At 36.5% G+C, this 20,756-nt stretch overlaps 1 protein-coding gene across 2 annotated transcripts in view; it reads left to right on the top strand.

Moving 5' to 3' along the window:
* The first annotated feature begins 8,713 nt into the window (after window positions 1-8,713).
* znf618 (zinc finger protein 618) overlaps window positions 8,714-20,756 on the top strand; it is an 81,825-nt gene continuing 69,782 nt past the window's right edge. Inside the window, exons 1-2 of one of the 2 annotated variants that reach the window (XM_079814342.1) lie at window positions 8,714-8,956; window positions 17,412-17,505. The gene's annotated coding sequence lies outside the window, so the exon portion shown is untranslated. The remainder of the gene's footprint in view (window positions 8,957-17,411; window positions 17,506-20,756) is intronic. The other variant, XM_079814343.1, reaches the window with a different exon arrangement.

A 20,756-nucleotide genomic window follows, 5' to 3' on the forward strand; every position in this document is an offset into this window, starting at 1 on the left:
CCATGCTGATAAAACGTTTTGGAATTCAAGTTGATTCGTCAAACAATTTTCGATAAAAGCGCAAATAAATTTTACGTAGCGGTTGCGAAAATGCACTTAAGGCTATATCTCCGCAACGCTTTATCGTATCCAAACCAAACTTGGTACAAGTCATCACAAGCATGACCTGAGGCAACCTGCAGCGTTTCGGCACAGCGCCACCTACTGGTCCTGAGATACGAAAAATGGCTATTTTTGCTTACAACTTCTAAATTGTTTGCCCAAAAATCATAAAAGTGGTCTCGTTAGATTCATGACTTCATGCTGAGTCAACTGATATTCAATTTTACCATATCGGCCATTTTGGCTGTCGGCCATTTTGAATTATGTGCTGGGTCATCACCATGATTCCCTGAAGGAGCCTGAGAAGTTTCGAAACAGCGCCACCTAGTGGAAATTTTTTTTCCCCAAAATGATTATAACTTTGGGTGGGGTTGATTTATTTTCATGGGAGTAACTTTTTTTGTCTCCTGAATCCTTGCCGAGTCCAACGATACCAGACTTGCCAGGTTTCGGTGTATGGTTTGTACAGTGCTAGTCCGATCGAGACGAAACCAACGTCAGAAGTTCGGAAACATGGGTCGATAGCGACTCGCTAATGCCCAAATGTCAAAATATTGATAGTAAGGGGTAGTAAAATCCAATCAAAGTCAGGTGTCAGTCATTTTTTATGTTTTTTTTTCATATAAATGTCTATAACTCTATAAATGAGATATTTTCACCACAATTGACACATACATGTATGGGCTCACTCCGAGGACATAAAAAAAAATAGGATTGTGCCTCTTACTGGTGCTATAATTTAAAAAAAAAACATGACATTGGCTCTATACAACTCAATGTTTTAATGTGGGGTTTTAACATTTTTGCTAAAAAATTATCTTCAAATGTCTTCACTTATTTTTTCTGTTGGTCTGCTGCTAGCTTCCTTGTTTGCTTCTATTGCGCTTGGCCCCGGTATTGCTGCTTCCAGCTATATTTATTTATGCATTTAGTTAAAAACTTTGTGCTATTGTTTAAAAAAATAATTATTGACTGACATTTCAAAGAAGTTTCGCTGTTATGCTTTCATATTGGATTTTAAAATTTCAAATTGGATCTTCCTGACAAAAACAAAACAAAAAAACTTCTAATGTTTTTGATAGAGGTTGATGAAATGTATTCATATACGTTGGTGTAGCTATGTAAAAAAAAATATTCAACTATTTGAACATGGAGCCACATTATATCTGTGGGCAGGGGCGGACTGGCCATCAGGAGCACTGGGAGTTTTCCTGGTGGGCCGCTGGACAATGTGGGCCGGCCCGTTGATGCGTTATGATGAATGAATAATAGCACATTTACGTAGCCTATATTCTGTGAGGATATATCCCATATCCCACTTGAGGGAAAAACTCTGATCAGTCTAGTGGTGTAAAAGCCATAGATAGTAAAAGAAATGGACACAGTGACCCCATAGACTTCAACGGAGAAAAGTGAAGTCGATTAGAAGCTCTCACTTCCTGATGGCTGATGTACTGCGCAGCCTCAGACTGAGCTTGACGGACAGTTGTTAGTCTTCTAGTAGTTGTGCAGAGTCAAATCTGAAATCAATCTTGCAGAGACACGGAGCGTGAGCAGGGGCAACTTTTGGTAAGCATTCTGATTAATTATTTTGTCATAAGACTTTATGCCTCCATGTCCCCCCGATTGCCTCATAAGCCGCGTTTCCACCGCAGGAACTTTCCCCAGGAACTTTGCGCTGGTACTCGGTGTGTTTCGACCGCAGGGTCTAAATGAAGTTCCTGGTAAAAATTTCCCCCTCCGAACAGCCCTACTCCCGAGGTAGTGCTTTTTCAAAGTTCAGGAACTCTCGGGGGTGGGACTTGGGCGCTGAACATGCTGATTGGTTGAGCTCACGCAGCATTTTATTAACCGGCATTTTTAAAAGTCTTTTGCGAGGTTCGTTCAGCGTTCAGTAAATATCAGTCTTGCTCTTTCTGTCTGATGGCGCGCGTTCGTCTCAGCAATCTCACGCTTAATGTCCGTAATAGCTGATAATAACATACGTTGTCTTATTTTAAATCTAGCTCTACGAGCTTTCAGAATACGCTTTAGTATCAGTGCTTGTCTCTTTTCCGCCGTTTTGTTAATTACACCTTTAGTAAACCAATACATAACCAGCAAAAGCAGCGCTGCTTGAATCTCCTCCACTTGTTATTGTTGCAGACAGTATCGCGCAAAAATTATTCCTGTCCGTCTCTGACTGGGAGGAGCAGTCGCGCACAGTCCTACATCACCGGACTCAGTTGCCTAATCTTCACGATACTTTAGACCGCAGAGGAAACGCAGACAGTAGCAGATCTGGGGGAAAAAAGTTCCAGTAAAAAAAGTTCCTGGTACAAATTGTTCCGGGTAATTTCAGTGGAAACGGGGCTATAGACAGTAAAAGATTGCCTGCGAGCTTCTCCTCCTGTCTATACGGTGATTTCTCTACTATGCGACAGGGAGTCGTGTGGTTATGACGCAACGTTAGCCTGTTTTTAAAAAAATTGCTTCTATGGGGCGATCGTGTAAGCTACAAGGTAATTGAGCCTTTTATACATTGTCGTGTTTCTTTAGAAATAAACAATGGTCAAATGGAGTCTTTAAACGCCTCAGATGTAAAGTTAATCGCTGTCAAAGTGAGGCCAAAATGAATGGGAGTCAATGGGATGCTAACAGCAGGTGATGGTTTGATTAGCAATGGCTGCTCCTATGGAAGGGACGCTTTCCAGGTGCTGGATTACCACCTTGGTAAAACCGCTCGTCAATGTCAAAATGTTTGAAATTTCCATTAAAATTGAAGGAGGCGGAATTTATTGTCCACAGAAACCGAGCAGCTCTTGAATGCAAGCCGAGGTGAGATAAACAGCTGAACTTGAGGAGTCAATACAGCAATATTTCCTGACTGTTTTAAATTTATGGACATTAATTTCCAGGGATAGAAACTACTGACCTTTTCGAATTTCTCAGATTGTAATGCCATTTACGTTATTCGACACACAATGCACAAACATTAACGTAGTAATTTTCAGCCTGATGCTGCGTTCACACCAAACGTGAATAGAGCGTTGAAAATCGCGTCTACCGTTTGAACATTTTGAATCCATTCGTGCGTCCAATTCACTGTGGACACGCGAATGGATTCAAAATGTTCAAGCGGTAGATGCGATTTTGACGCTCTATTCGCATATAAATCGAGCGTTTGAAGCAAATAGACGCGCGTTCAAGGCGCTCCAGGAGAAATATGTCATAAAACACCTCTGCCTCTTTTCATTTTCATTAAAAATATATATTAAACATTAAAAGCCACACAAATGTGATCCAGGCAACTCCTACATTATCTTCACTGCATATATATTTAAATATCCTAAAAAAATAAAGTTATGAAACTTCTCTTTGCCCTCAGTCAAAACGATTTGGCAGACAACAAATGATAGATTCATGAGAGCAAAGATCGGCCGTTAGATCCACACAAGACGAACCACTACAGGACATCAGAGCCAGCGGCAGACGGCAGAAGGACTGGCTGAGGAAAGGCTGCTCTCGCCGGGGTTAATGAGCGCTGAGCGCCCGGTGATCGCCTGGATCTCACAACTCCACAAACACAAGATTATTTTTTTTAAATAGGCGCTTTCTTTATAAATAAACCACCGATTTGAGCTTTAAACAACTACATTATCACCTGAAAAAGTCTTAAAACTACCTTTTGTGACACAATAGTAGTATTTTTAGATTATGCAGGGTTTCTCATCTCGTCACTTTACCACGTGACAGCAGCGAGCAGGCTCCTGATTGGTTAATGCGGTGCGAATTGACGGCAAAATTCTGATTTTTCAACTCGGTGTCAGACGCAAATTCGCTTCAAACGCGTAAATGCACAAAAAGCACCACTCGCGCATAACGCTCAATTTGCGTCAAATTGACATCATTCGCGCGAATGAGGTGGAATCACGTCTATCGCGCGCAGGACCTCCAGACGCGCGTCAACGCGCCTTTCCAGTGACTTAACATTGAAATCACTTGCGCCAGACGCTCTATTCACGTTTGGTGTGAACGCAGCATCAGAGTAAATGTTTCCAGGCTTCAGTAATATCAGTCATTTGAAAATGATTAATAAAACTCTATAAAAAAATCACTAAATCACTAAAATGATTGAATCACTAAAACATGATAAAACTGTCAACTTTCATATTCAAGTAACCTTGTACTATAAATACTATAACCACTAGAAAGGCACCATAAACTAGTCCACATATAAGTCTTAGACTATAGCATTGCTTTATATGGACTGATTTTATGGTAGGTATTGAACTTTAGTGATATTAAACTTCACTGTATGGAAAAGATTTCAAAATGTGTAAAAAATCATAAATTATTTATTAAGTCATTCATTAATGTTAATAAGCATTTCAATAAAAAAAAATTGCATTTATGTTTCTGTATAAATAGCATCTATATTTGTATGATAGTAAGTGGTGTTTATAATTGCTTTAATGAGCATAATGAGCTGGTGGGTTTATGGTGAGGTGTGTTGCGGACCGGTTGTTATGGGCCGCTTTGTGCCAGAAAGTCCAGGGCCACTTTTTTGCCCCAGTCTGTGGGATTGAACCATAGGGCATTTGAAATGAAGATTACAAAAGATAGAGACTTTTTTATTAATAGTAATACTTTATATGAGTTATGCTCATATGAGTTAATATGAGCATGCAAACTTTGGGCATAAAACACAAGACGTGCTTTTTCCCATTTTTGAGCGGTCACCGTTGGCATATAATGAGACTAAGATTGATAAAGTCAACAGATTTAACTAAAAGAGCTACAAATCTCTGTGTGAACAAAATATAATAATGCTCTCTTTCTAAAGTCCTTTTACACCTCTCTAATTTGGCTCCAAATCTCAGCTGAAAATGGTCATTTTGACCCTCCTCTACAAAATAGTGGATTACTCAGTCAATATACATCTCTGACATTTCATATTTTGGCTTTCTTCTTCATTTATGTTTGTCTTTCTTCAGAAAAATAAATAAATAAATAAATAAAATAAAAAATTTGAGCCAGGAACGGTTCTGAAATTTGGTTGATTTTACATGTGTAGCAAATCATAATGTAATATCTGCACATAATGTAATAAGTATTTCATTATTATTTAAATACAATGTTCATAATGCAATAATTCTCTAAAATGTAATACAATATTGAGCTCTTATAATTTGTACATTATGAGAAATGCATTACATTATAATATTGTCATAATTGTGCTTTAAAAACAAAACAAAAATATTAATATTTCCTACATTTTTTAAAATCTAAATCCAGTCTTAAACTACCTGAAAACTTTTAACAGCAACATTTAAATATGCATGATATTATTATTATTATTATTATTATTATTATTATTATTATTATTATTATTATTATTATTATATTCAACATTAAGCATTGGTATTCCTTTATAGTATACATTTCAAAAATCTAAACCCAGTCTTAATAATAATAATAATAATAATAATGAATGCATGGATATTTAAATCTGTTGTATTCAGCAGCTAGTTTAAGATGTTTTAAAATGTAATGTGAAGGAATACTAATATTTTTCTATGTTTTAAAAGCTATTACAATTATGACAATGTTTTGGTGAGTTTATAATGTAAAACATTTCTCATAATGTAAACATTTGTATTACATTATGAGCTAAATATTTTAATACATTGTGAGAAAAGTAGATTATGAACATTTTATTACGAGTGCAGTTTTTACATTATGAGTTGTGTTTCTGTCTGAGAACCGTTTGCAGATTCTGTCCAGGACAAATACTTTGAGTGTCCCTTATTTTCCTATAAAGAATCACGATTGTCCCTTATTTTCCTCTTATTTTCCTTTTTCTATTAACACAATTGAAACATTCATGTCTGAGTGCCATAAATAGTGTTTTTTTCCAAAGTTTGTGTGCCTGTAACTAAAATGATGATTAATACAATTATTAATAATAAACTTTTATTTTGTAATCTTCATTTTAAAGGCCCTATTCGGTTCAGTCCCATAGATATAATGTAGCTCCATGTTTAATTATTAGTGAAAGCATGATGCATTGGTACACTCTAAAAAAAAAAAGGTTCTATATGGCACCAAAAATGGTTCTTGGCTCGTAATCATAGGGGAACCTTTTTTAGTGCTATATAGCACCAATTTTGTTGCTTCAGTGGTTCTTCAGCGGTTCTTCAGAGGTTCTTCACCGGTTCTTCAGAGGTTCTTCACCGGTTCTTTGACTAAGGTGCTATATAGCACCTCTGAAGAACCACTGAAGCACCAAAATTGGTGCTATATAGCACTAAAAAAGGTTCCCCTATGATTACGAGACTTTTTTTTTTGAGTGTATTTATGTTGCAATACATTTGTTAGAATTAAAATAAAAACAGACAAATGGGAGCAAAATCATGTTTTGTGTTCGTTTTGCATACAGCTTATGAGTTGTGTTTCTGTCTGAGAACCGTTTGCAGATTCTGTCCAGTACAAATACTTTGAGCATCCCTTATTTTCCTTTAAAGAATCACGATTGTCCCGTATTTTCCTCTCCAGAAGTCCAGGAGTTGGCAACTGTGAACTGACATTTTTACTAACTAGTACCAACAAAGGTTAAAAGATGCTGCAAAATATATAGCTTTGTGTTCATTTTGCATTAATTAATGGGTGTAAAAAGGACTTTAGAAAGATGGCAGCGTAATAATTGTATTTTGACACAGAGATTGGTAGCTCTATTAGTTAAATCTGTTGACTTTATCAATCTTTGTCTCATGAAAAAATGGGAAAAGGCACTTTATTGCCCAAAGTTTGCATGTTCATTTTAACTCATATGAGCATAACTCACATTAAATATATCTCATCTTATCATATTAAGATATCTTATTCTTTTAGATTCCAATTCATAACACACTTTTCTTTCGGTTCAGGATCTCAACATGGCTCCAGGAGTAAAGTGGTGCACATTTTCTCAAGAACAAATAAGCAAATAATGTTGAAACTAGAAATGCATCTTGTTTTTTTTTTATCTCAACACAATTGAAACATTCATGTCTGAGTACCATAAATAGCATTTTTTTCCCAAAGTTTGTGTGCCTGTAACTAAAATGATCATTAATAAAATTATTAATAATAAACTTTTATTTTGTAATCTTCATTTTAAAGGCCCTATTCGGTTCAGTCCCATGGATATAATGTAGGTCCATGTTTAAATCGTTGAATTTTAATTATTATTGAAAGCATGGCAACACTTTATGTTGCAATACATCATGCTTTCATTTGTTAGAATTAAAATAAAAAACAGACAAACGGGAGCAAATCCATGTTTTGTCTTGGTTTTTGCATTAATTCATTAATTCGAGGGGTGTAAAAAGGACTTTAGAAAGATGGCAGCATCATAATTTTATTTTCACACAGAGATTGGTTGCTCTATTAGTTAAATCTGTTGACTTTATCAATCTTTGTCTCATTATATGCCAACGGTGACCGTTCAAAAATGGGAAAAAGCACTTTATTGCCCAAAGTTTGCATGTTCATTTTAACTCACATGAGCATAACTCACATTATATTATCATATTAAGATCTTATTCTTTTAGATTCTTTAGATTCACTTTTCTTTTGGTTTCTTAATTTTTAAGGCTGGATATGGTAAATTTCTGAATTTGAATTATTATTGAAAGCATGGCAGCACTTTGTTACAATAGACATCATGCTTTCATTTGTTAGAATTAAAATAAAAACAGACAAACGGGAGCAAATTCATGTTTTGTGTTCGTTTTGCATAAAACACTACAGAATATGAGATGTGTGGGGTTATATTTGCAAGCTTCCAAGTATGAGAATCCGCAGAAACACGTTTTTCTTTGAAAATCAGAATTTGCATGTCAAATTTCATGAATCACATTTTGTTTTTTGTGCGCATGCTCAGACCGTCCGCTAGAGGCACTGCGGGACGAGAAGTCAAGATGGGGGGAAAGGAAACCGCATAAAAGTCCTTCCATTCGAGCTTTGCCATTTTATTTTATTTTTGCCACAAAAAAAAATAATTAAATTTTCTGCAACTCAGGGGTAGTGATAATGTCCACACAACATGTTTGAGCACCTCTGACACACATTAGGACAAAAACAATAAAATGCCACACAAATGCTCCAGTTTACAATTCAGGCACCAAACTGTGAAACAAGTGACTTGTGGGAGAGTTTTCTTCATTCAGGCAGGTGAAAAAGAAGTTTGGTCATGAATGTAAAAAATTGCAACAATTTTGCAAACCCCACAGTTGGACGGTTTGGCTCGCGCAACCCAAACGCCGGGTCGGCTGACGCGACGCCTCATAAAGGCATTGTGTGAAATTAATGCATTTGCAAATTGAGAAGCTGCCCTTGCATGATGGCGGATGAATGTGTCCGTGGGGCAGACCGCAACATTTCCACAGCAGCGACACATCAGGAAATTCACTCACAACTAATTCTCGAGCTCCGTTTCTAGAAGAGGAGAGAGAGAGAGAGAGAGAGAGAGAGAGAGAGAGAGAGAGAGAGAGAGAGAGAGAGAGAGAGAGAGAGAGAGAGAGAGAGAGAGAGAGAGAGAGAGAGAGAGAGAGAGAGAGAGAGAGAGAGAGAGAGAGAGAGAGAGAGAGAGAGAGAGAGAGAGAGAGAGAGAAGAGAGAGAGAGAAAAAATGCCCCGGAAAGACCCGCTCGTTTCGTCATTTTGAGATCCGAAGGGGAGGATTTCTCCATTCCCAGAAAATTTCTCCGCATGACCCGCATCATTTTGGGAGGAAACAAAGTGGAGCGCGCGCGTCTTTCCTCATTCACAAATGATACAATGTAACGGGCGCTTCGACCGAATCTCCCGGAGCTCGTGTGTTTGTGCGCGCGGTAAGATCCAATCCCGATTCTCTCAAATGTGATTTGAATGTGTCGTGCAGTGCATGGATCTGTTGAAATTTTTTTTTCTCTTTTTGCGGAGCTGCTTTCGAAATAAAGTTTTGCAGCGAGTTTGTGTCGCGGTGAATTGTTGCACGCGTCCTGCGGTGTGTGTGCTCGGCTCTCGCCGGGGCTCTCGCAGGAGGTTCGCGGAGTTGAAATCAGACGGGGTAGGGTAGAATCTGAAAACACAAAAAGCAGCACACGCAGCAGCCATGTTTGCTGAATTTTCCTGTGAATTTTCAGCCCCGGACTCTTTCAGCGGCGGCGGCGGGGAGCAACGCTCGCCTCGAGCCGCTCGCCCGCGCGCCGAACCGCTTCACGCGCGGAAGTTTGATGCAGGTGAAAGTGATGAAAGTGGGATTACTGAAAGACGGGGTTATTTTCGATGAAATCAGAGTGTAAATGTCGTTTTCATTTTTGCAGCGAAATTAGCGCCCTCTGTCGGGAGATATTTCGAGAAATTAAGAAATTACAATTAATTTTGCTTGCATGCATATTTTTTTTTTTCTTTTTTCGTATTGTGAGTTAGACTATGAATTGTTGTTTTCTTCAGACTAACTTCTCCATGCATTCATTTTTTTTATTTAAATATCTTTTTGAAATGCATCAAATTTCCTCAGTGTCATAAGAACACACATCTTTAGATGACAGGCCTTTCACACACACACTGATTTTCTTTTTTTCTTTCTTTTTACATATTGTGTGTTAGACTATGAATTGTTGTTTTCTTCAGACTAACTTCTCCATGCATTCATTTTTTTTTTTAAATATCTTTTTGTAATGCATCAAATTTCCTCAGTGCCATAAGAACACACATCTTTGGACGACAGGCCTTTCACACACACACTGATTTTCTTTTTTCATATTGTGAGAGAGACAATATATTAATTATTGTTTTCTTCAGACTAACTTCTCCATGCATTAATTTTTTAAATATTGTTTTGTAATGCATCAAATTTCCTCAGTGCCATAAGAGCACACATCTTTACACGACAGGCCTTTCACACACACACACACACACACACACACACACACACACACACACACACACACACACACACACACACACACACACACACACACACACACACTGATTTTTTGTTGTTGTTGTTCTTTCTACATATTGTGTGTTAGACTATGAATTGTTGTTTTTCAGACCAGCTTCTCCATATATTGCATTTTTTTTTAAATAGTGTTTTATAGTGCATTAAATTTCCTCAGTGTCATAAGAACACACATCTTTAGACGACAGGCCACACACACACACACATTGATTTTCTTTTTTTCTTTCTTTTACATATTTTGAGTTAGACTATGAATTGTTGTTTTCTTCAGACTAACTTCTCCATGCATTCATTTAAATATTGTTTTGTAATGCATCAAATTTCCTCAGTGCCATAAGAGCACACATCTTTACACGACAGGCCTTTCACACACACACACACACAAACACACACACTGATTTTTTGTTGTTTTTGTTCTTTCTACATATTGTGTGTTAGACTGAATTGTTGTTTTTCAGACCAGCTTCTCCATATATTGCATTTTTTTTAAAAATAGTGTTTTATAGTGCATTAAATTTCCTCAGTGTCATAAGAACACACATCTTTAGACGACAGGCCTTACACACACACACACACACACACACATATTGATTTTCTTTTTTTCTTTCTTTTACATATTGTGAGTTAGACAATATAAAAATTATTGTTTTCTTCAGACCAACTTCTCCATGCATTCATTTTTAAAAAATATTGTTTTGTAATGCATCACATTTCCTCAGTGCCATAAGAACACACATCTTTACGCGAAGGCCTTTCACACACACATTGATTTTTTTTTCCCCCCTTTCTTTTTGCACAGCACATCTGCAAATATTAATAATCAGTCCGAGCTGACCGAGGGTGCAGAATGGATGGGATTTTGTTCCCGTGTCATATGCAATGTTCACACGTGTTGGTATCTGAATAATTTTTGCTAGTTGCACGAGGGAAGTGAGAATATTTTTAACTTCCCTTTAAATGCACTGAAAAAGTTTTTTTTAAGCAGCACTGCATGAAATGGTCAAATTTCAGATATTTTAAATATGTGACCATGGACCACAAAACCAGAGATTTATAATTCCGATGTGGAAGCTCAATAAATAAGCTTTCCACTGATGTATGGTTTGTTAGGACAATATTTGGCCGAGATGCAACTATTTGAAAATCTGGAATCTGAAGGTGCAAAAAAATCTAAATATTGAGAAAATCGCCTTTAAAATTGTCCAAATGAAGTCCTCAGCCATGCATATTACTACTAATAATAAATTTGATATATTTACGGTAGGAATTTTACAAAATATCTTCATGGAACATGATCTTAATATCTTAATGTTTTTTGTCATAAAAGAAAAATGAATAATTTTGACCCGTACAATGTATTTTTGACTATTGCCATGAATATACCCTAGTGACTTAAGACTGGTTTTGTGCTTCAGGGTCACATATATTCAATATTGTGAAAATTAGAATATTTTTTTTCTCGCTGTTTGCATTAAATAGCAGTTTCCTGTTAATTCTGGTCTGCAGTCTTTTTATTTATTTCCTGTAGGTACATTTCTGTCAATGGCTGAATTTTGACTGTGTCATTGATGTCAATGTATATTTTCAATACTTGTACCTAAAAAAAACGAGATGTACAAATGTGCCGTCGACAATAGTTTAACAGTCGCTGTAATCATTGATAGACTTGCTATGTAACCCATTTGTGTGTGGAAATATAGTTTGATCAGTTTCTCTTACTTCTGCCGAATACACACACCAGACCTGCTGTTTTCTCATCTCATTTTAGAAAAAGGGGCCTAGCATGTTAAGAGGCTTTAGTTAAAAAATGAAAATTGTGTCATGTACTCATCCTGTATGACTGACTGACGAAACATGTTCTGACTAATGCGGACCCATCACAGAGAGAGCTAGACACGCAGGTTTGGAACGACATGTATGGAATCTCGTTTAAAACACCTTTTAAAATAGAATTGCGACTTTTTGTCTCACAATTGTGAGTTTAAATCTCAGAATTTCCAGAGAATGGCCTGGTTTCACAGACAGGGCTTAGATTAAGCCAGGATTAGGACATTTAAGTAGCTTTAATTATTACCGTGCCTGAGAAACAAACATTACTGTGTGCATCTTGAGTCAAAACAATGACACTGACATATTTGAAGTTAAAACAGCTCAAACAAGCAGTTTAGTCTGAGACTAGATTAAACCTGGTCTGTGAAACCGGAGGATACAATCAGAACTGTGAGAGAAAACTCACAACTCTGACTTTATATCAATTCTGACTTTATATCTGAATTTATATCTCTCAACTCTGACTTTATATCTGACTTTATATCTCTCAACTCTGACTTTATATCTCTCAATTCTGACTTTATATCTCAGAATTCTGACTTTATATCTCAATACTCTGACTTTATATCACTCAACTCTGACTTTACATCTCTCAACTCTGACTTTATATCTCTCAACTCTGACTTTACATCACACAAGTCTGACTTTATATCTCTCAACTCTGACTTTACATCTCTCAGCTCTGACTTTATATCTCTCAACTCTGACTTTATATCTCTCAACTCTGACTTTATATCACTCAACTCTGACTTTATATCTCTTTACTCTGACTTTATATCTCTACTCTGACTTTATATCTCTCAACTCTGACTTAATATCTCTCAGCTCTGACTTTATATCTCTCAACTCTGACTTTACATCACACAAGTCTGACTTTACATCACACAAGTCTGACTTTATATCACACAAGTCTGACTTTATATCTGACTTTATATCTCTCAACTCTGACTTTATATCACACAAGTCTGACTTTATATCACTCAATTCTGACTTTATATCTCTCAACTCTGACTTCATATCTCTCAACTCTGACTTTAAATCTCTCAGCTCTGACTTTATATCACACAAGTCTGACTTTATATCACTCAACTCTGACTTTATATCACACAAGTCTGACTTTATATCACTCAACTCTGACTTTATATCTCTCAGCTCTGACTTTATATCACACAAGTCTGACTTTATATCTCTCAACTCTGACTTTATATCTCTCAACTCTGACTTTATATCTCTCAACTCTGACTTTACATCACACAAGTCTGACTTTATATCTCTCAACTCTGACTTTACATCTCTCAGCTCTGACTTTATATCTCTCAACTCTGACTTTACATCACACAAGTCTGACTTTATATCACTCAACTCTGACTTTACATCACTCAACTCTGACTTTATATCACACAAGTCTGACTTTATATCACTCAACTCTGACTTTACATCACTCAACTCTGACTTTATATCTCTCAACTCTGACTTTATATCACACAAGTCTGACTTTATATCACTCAATTCTGACTTTATATCTCTCAACTCTGACTTCATATCTCTCAACTCTGACTTTAAATCTCTCAGCTCTGACTTTATATCACACAAGTCTGACTTTATATCACTCAACTCTGACTTTATATCACACAAGTCTGACTTTATATCACTCAACTCTGACTTTATATCTCTCAGCTCTGACTTTATATCACACAAGTCTGACTTTATATCTCTCAACTCTGACTTTATATCTCTCAACTCTGACTTTATATCTCTCAACTCTGACTTTACATCACACAAGTCTGACTTTATATCTCTCAACTCTGACTTTACATCTCTCAGCTCTGACTTTATATCTCTCAACTCTGACTTTACATCACACAAGTCTGACTTTATATCACTCAACTCTGACTTTACATCACTCAACTCTGACTTTATATCACACAAGTCTGACTTTATATCACTCAACTCTGACTTTACATCACTCAACTCTGACTTTATATCTCTCAGCTCTGACTTTACATCTCTCAACTCTGACTTTATATCACACAAGTCTGACTTTATATCTCTAAACTCTGAATTTACATCACTCAACTCTGACTTTATATCACTCAACTCTGACTTTACATCTCTCAACTCTGACTTTACATCTCTCAACTCTGACTTTATATCTCTCAGCTCTGACTTTATATCACACAAGTCTGACTTTATATCTCTCAACTCTGACTTTATATCTCTCAACTCTGACTTTACATCACACAAGTCTGACTTAATATCTCTCAACTCTGACTTTACATCACACAAGTCTGACTTTACATCTTTCAACTCTGACTTTATATCTCTCAACTCTGACTTTATATCTCTCAACTCTGACTTTAAATCTCTCAGCTCTGACTTTATATCACACAAGTCTGACTTTATATCACTCAACTCTGACTTTATATCACTCAACTCTGACTTTATATCTCTCAGCTCTGACTTTATATCACACAAGTCTGACTTTATATCTCTCAACTCTGACTTTATATCGCTCAACTCTGACTTTATATCTCTCAACTCTGACTTTACATCACACAAGTCTGACTTTATATCTCTCAACTCTGACTTTACATCTCTCAGCTCTGACTTTATATCTCTCAACTCTGACTTTACATCACACAAGTCTGACTTTATATCACTCAACTCTGACTTTACATCACTCAACTCTGACTTTACATCACTCAACTCTGACTTTATATCTCTCAGCTCTGACTTTACATCTCTCAACTCTGACTTTATATCACACAAGTCTGACTTTATATCTCTCAACTCTGAATTTACATCACTCAACTCTGACTTTATATCACACAAGTCTGACTTAATATCTCTCAACTCTGACTTTATATCTCTCAACTCTGACTTTACATCACACAAGTCTGACTTAATATCTCTCAACTCTGACTTTACATCACACAAGTCTGACTTTACATCTTTCAACTCTGACTTTATATCTCTCAACTCTGACTTTACATCACACAAGTCTGACTTAATATCTCTCAACTCTGACTTTACATCTCTCAACTCTGACTTTAAATCTCTCAACTCTGACTTTACATCACACAAGTCTGACTTAATATCTCTCAACTCTGACTTTACATCTCTCAACTCTGACTTTATATCTCTCAACTCTGACTTTACATCACACAAGTCTGACTTAATATCTCTCAACTCTGACTTTACATCACACAAGTCTGACTTTATATCACTCAATTCTGACTTTATATCTCTCAACTCTGACTTTATATCTCTCAACTCTGACTTTAAATCTCTCAGCTCTGACTTTATATCACACAAGTCTGACTTTATATCACTCAACTCTGACTTTATATCTCTCAACTCTGACTTTATATCACTCAACTCTGACTTTATATCTCTCAGCTCTGACTTTATATCACACAAGTCTGACTTTATATCACACAAGTCTGACTTTATATCACTCAACTCTGACTTTATATCTCTCAACTCTGACTTTATATTACTCAACTCTGACTTTATATCTCTCAGCTCTGACTTTATATCACACAAGTCTGACTTTATATCACTCAACTCTGACTTTATATCACACAAGTCTGACTTTATATCACTCAACTCTGACTTTATATCTCTCAGCTCTGACTTTATATCACACAAGTCTGACTTTATATCTCTCAACTCTGACTTTACATCACACAAGTCTGACTTTATATCTCTCAACTCTGACTTTACATATCTCAGCTCTGACTTTATATCTCTCAACTCTGACTTTACATCACACAAGTCTGACTTTATATCACTCAACTCTGACTTTACATCACTCAACTCTGACTTTATATCTCTCAGCTCTGACTTTATATCACACAAGTCTGACTTTATATCTCTCAACTCTGAATTTACATCACTCAACTCTGACTTTATATCACTCAACTCTGACTTTACATCTCTCAACTCTGACTTTATATCTCTCAGCTCTGACTTTATATCTCTCAACTCTGACTTTACATCACACAAGTCTGACTTAATATCTCTCAACTCTGACTTTACATCACACAAGTCTGACTTTACATCTTTCAACTCTGACTTTATATCTCTCAACTCTGACTTTACATCACACAAGTCTGACTTAATATCTCTCAACTCTGACTTTACATCTCTCAACTCTGACTTTAAATCTCTCAACTCTGACTTTATATCTCTCAGCTCTGACTTTATATCTCTCAACTCTGACTTTACATCACACAAGTCTGACTTAATATCTCTCAACTCTGACTTTACATCACACAAGTCTGACTTTACATCTTTCAACTCTGACTTTATATCTCTCAACTCTGACTTTACATCACACAAGTCTGACTTAATATCTCTCAACTCTGACTTTACATCTCTCAACTCTGACTTTAAATCTCTCAACTCTGACTTTATATCTCTCAACTCTGACTTTACATCTCTCAACTCTGACTTTACATCACACAAGTCTGACTTTACATTATGCAATTCTGATAAAAAAGTCAGAATTGTGAGATAAAAAGCTGCAATTACCTTTTTTTATTTTATTCTGTGGCAGAAACAAGCTTCCATAAACATGAGGGCGAGTAAATGACAGAATTTCTATTTTTAGATGACCTAACCCTTTGATGCAAATGAACAAAATGTCAAAAAATGAGACCATGAGTTGAAAACTGCTTCTCTTTTGCAAATATATAATTTCATACAACATTAATTCCAAATTCAGCCAAGTTCATTACAAACGCTATTACCAGCATAACAATTTAAGAGACGGTGAATTGGAATATGAAGATGAATTTGTGAATTTCTCCGCTTTTGTTGTTTCTCCCATTTCTTTAATGGCCGTATGAACTCTGCTAGTGTTTGCAAACCCATATTTCAGAATGATTTTGGGCAACGTCTGTGCTTCATTTGAAGCACGCTGACCTTTCGTACAAAGGATCAAGATTTCGTGCATGAATCATCAGGTTTACATGGATTATGTCACAAATGTGATGTAGAATAATTGAATTGTTAAGTTTACAACTGAAATAAAATCCCAGGTCTCACCGTGTTCTTAGAACTTTGGAACCACATAAATTCCAAAAGTGTTTTTTTTTTTTGTCCTTCCCCTTCCAAATGTGGAGACAGAAACTCGGCTTTCTTAAGGAAAACAACTTCGCTACACAGATGTCAGAGCATGATTTTGAATGCTTTTTCTGCCCCGGTTTTATTTCAGCTGTAAATGGTTTAGTGGGAAGGTCTATATTGGGGAATCAGGCCTGTTTTTGGTCAGGATTTGCTGCTCAAACACAAAACCCACACTCTGCCCTCCAACTGTTACTAATCTAAGAATAGAATTTTCATGGAAATTTTCAGAAGCCTTCTTTCCCCCTTTTGTGTAATAAATTTAGGGATTTTCCATGCATGGCGTCCGGGGTCTGTAATTTTCCACTGCATTTCAATGTCAGTTGATGTAACTTGGAACAAGTGGCTAATTTTTAACCCATTGACCCTTTTGTTTTCAGATCTTGCTCTTGTTTGGCTGAATTCAGGAAAAGCGGACCAGGAGGGAGAGGAATAGGAGAGAGCGCTTGACTCCTCCGAGCTCTGCAGCACAAGGTAAACCGTCTTCACTCAGGACGTGTCAAACCATGCCAGGTAGTTGACGCTTTACTCACGTGCTTTAAGATGAGTACAGCTTTGAAGCTGCAAAAAGGACCACCATGGAAGTGTCGTAAAAGTAGTTTAATATTCCGTGCGACGTCTTCGTCTTAAAAGCAGACCCAAATTAAAAGCGTTTTTCTTTTCCTGCTCTCAAATCTTCACACAAAGCTATTGTATGGTTTCAGAGGACTTTTTGTTCTTTGGTACAATTAAAAACTGCATAACAATGCAATTCATACATACAATGAATTTAAAGGGTTAGTTCACCCAAGCCATCCTTGGTGGATATGACTTTCTTGTTTTCAGCCGAACACAATCGAGGGTTAATATCTTGGCTCTTCCAAGCTTTATAATGGGAGAGAGATTTTGAAGCCCCTAAAAAAGTCCCTCCATCCATCATAAAAGTAATCCATACGGCTCCAGGGGGTTAATAATAAAAGCCTTCTGAAGTAAAGACTTGCGTTTTAATCAAGCGCCAACATCCCCCAGTTTCTCTTCAAGCCAATACGAAAGTGACTTAAACTGGCCACTAGAGGCAGACTCCAGAAGGAGCAGAATCTCATGAGCTCATGTTAAAATGCCCAACTTTACAGCAGAATAAAACATGTTTACAGTCTGGGACAAATTATGGTTTTGGTCTATACAGATAATTTTGCCCTTCATGACGACTTTGTAAACTCATTCGTTTACATTATATGAAGCCTTAAAGGGATAGTTACCCCAAAAAACTAAATGTTTATGTTTATCTGCTTACTTCTGTTTCTTCAGTAGAACACAAATGAAGATTTTTAACTCCAACCGTTGCAGTGTGATAGTCGTATAATGATGTCAATGGGGATATTTTAGAGTATGAGAGCAATGAGAGTAAAAACACATAGACATACGAATCCTTATTAAACCATGCGGCTCGTGGCGACACATTGATGTCTTAAGACACAAAACGATCGGTTTCTGCGAGAAACCCAACAGTATTTGTTATTTTTTTACCTCTTATCAGACGAATGTCATCTAGTTTTCCCAGCACCATAACTTCCGGTGAATAAGGTCAAAATACTGGCACGATCAAAGATATATATATACGTAGATGCCTCATTCGACCGATCCGTGCAGGCACTAATGAGGAATCTATGTATATCTCTATGATTGCGCCGGTATTTTGACCTTATTCGCCGGAAGTGATGGCGCGGCTGATGCAGATTAGATGCAGAAAAATTAAATACATTTTTAAATATGGATATTTTTTCATATTTTTCTTACACAAACGCATCGATTTGCTTCAGAAGGCCTTTATTAACACCCCAGACTCGCGTGGAGCAGTTATATGACGGACAGATGCAGTTTTTATGGACTTCAAAAACAGAGCAACTATTACTGCTATTATAAAGCTTGGATAAGCCAGAACATTTTTAATATAACTCCGATTTTATTCATCTGAAAGAAGAATGTCATACACACCTCGGATGACTTGAGGGTGAGTAAATCATGGGCTAATTTTCATTTTTGGGTGAACTATCCCTTTAAAGTGCTGCATAATTAAGGGTGTGGTCACTTTGAGTGACAGGTGGATAGCCATTTATCTGCTGTCTGTTAGTCATCACGTCACCTCAGCTCCGCCCACGTCCCGCCTCTTTGCCCATTTTCTATTATCTGGGATTGACGATTGCCAAGATGGCAACGGCCGACTTCGAGGCTTCAAAATAGGGATGCACGATATTATCGGCACGACATCGGAATCGGCCGATAAACGCATATAATATAAAAATCAGCATTGGCCGATATGAAAAAATGATGCAGATATGATAACGTGTTGATATGAGCCTGCAATAACTCACGTGTGCAAGGACTGCTATAGCGATAAGATCATGTCAGCCGTGTGCTCATTCTTGAAGTGAAAACAAGCAAAAACATTGCATGTATGGTCATTCATATTGACAGTTTTTAAATGCTGCCTTGAATTTGTGAATGCGCGTACAGAAGGACGTGACCATCAACGCAAGATTGCCAGGTTTTCACAACAAAACTAGCCCAAAACAAGCCTCCACCGCAGCTGAAGCTCCTCCAGGTCCTAGTGCCCGCCTCTAGAATGTTATATAGCTGTTGTTACAGTAATAAAATGAATGGGAGTAGAATACACAAATAAATAGAAGTTACTACTTTTTCTGAATAAATAAAGCTGTAATGATGTCAAAGCACAAGAATGACGCTTGTAAATTAAATACTTTTATATAAATTGTATTAATCTGTAATCAAATGTTATGAAATGGATGATTAAAAATAATCCAAGGAGCACTAAAATAATTTTATATTTTTTTTATTTGAAGCTAAAGACAGCATCAACTGATGCCATGCCACCCTCACTTCATGTGCACAAACATTACATCCAAAAATAAAATATTTAGGTTAAACCTGCATCTGTCTGAGGTGAAAAATCACTGACTTTATTATTATTTTGAGAGAAAATATACTCTTATTATAAAAAAAACTTTATTAACATGTATTTATCTTTAACAAGTATCCTTTTAGTAAGGAGACCTCAGAAATCTGAAACCAGAATAAAAAATATATATTTTTGCTCAAAATGGTGGTTTCCAAACAAAGGGAAAAAATAAACATATATCGGTATCGACCAAAATAAGTAGAAAAATATCGGTATATCGGCAAAAATATTGTGCATCCCTACTTCAAAACTCTCTACTTCAAAACTCTCTACTTCAAAAGACTTCACTAGACTTGTGTACGGCCGTATTCATTTTTGGGTGAACTAACCCTTTAATGCTTATCTTCTTTGATTTTTTTTTTTTTTTTTTTTTTTTAATTTGAATACATTTTGATAGGCCCACAGTAAAGTAAAATATGTCTGTTCTCATCATAATGAAGAAAAGCCTCATTAAATGAAAGAAAATCTTTTAGTTTTGCGTAATCTTTTGAGGGCCAAGCACCAAAGATGCTCTAGCCCTATTGGAATTGTTAGTTTTCTATGGCATCCCTATGAAATGTAAATAGGAAAATAAAGTACACTTATACAGGTGGTCCTGACCAGTGTTGGGGAAAGTTACTTTGAAAAGTAATGCATTACAATATTGCGTTACTCCCTTAAAAAGTAACTAATTGAGTTACTTTTTAAGAAAAGTAATGCGTTGCGTTACTTTTGCGTTACTTTTTCTCACATGGGCTGGGCTTATTTTTTTGTTTTTTTTATAACAAAA

This window comes from Gobio gobio, assembly GCF_949357685.1.
Source record: "Gobio gobio genome assembly, chromosome: 4".
NCBI classification, from domain to species: domain Eukaryota; kingdom Metazoa; phylum Chordata; class Actinopteri; order Cypriniformes; family Gobionidae; genus Gobio; species Gobio gobio.